Genomic DNA, 285 nt, shown 5'->3' with positions numbered 1-285 from the left:
TGATGCAAGATTTCTTTGTTATTTTTCACTTCTACTTCTATTTGTGATTTGCCATAGGCTACTGGAAAAATCTTGATTTAAATCGCTGCCTTTTCTTTGATTCTTATTCTTTCTTTATTTTATTCGGGAGATGATTCCAAATAAACAGGTACAGAAGCTATAATTGTAAACCACGATTGAATTTATGGAAGCATTGGTTTATACATTCCTCTTAATATCTACTCTAGGGATAATTTTTTTTGCTATCTTTTTTCGAGAACCGCCTAAAATTATAACTAAAAAAAT

General features: G+C 29.5%; 1 pseudogene; it reads left to right on the top strand.

Annotated features, from left to right (window-relative positions):
• Positions 1-49, top strand: part of LOC128039665 (photosystem II CP47 reaction center protein-like) — a 1,575-nt pseudogene extending 1,526 nt beyond the window's left edge.
• Positions 50-285: the final 236 nt, after the last annotated feature.

The sequence above is a fragment of the Gossypium raimondii genome, chromosome 3 (genome assembly GCF_025698545.1).
Source record: "Gossypium raimondii isolate GPD5lz chromosome 3, ASM2569854v1, whole genome shotgun sequence".
Taxonomy (NCBI): domain Eukaryota; kingdom Viridiplantae; phylum Streptophyta; class Magnoliopsida; order Malvales; family Malvaceae; genus Gossypium; species Gossypium raimondii.
The sequence above is the reverse complement of the archived record's forward strand: the minus strand, read 5'-3'. Positions and strand labels throughout refer to the sequence as shown.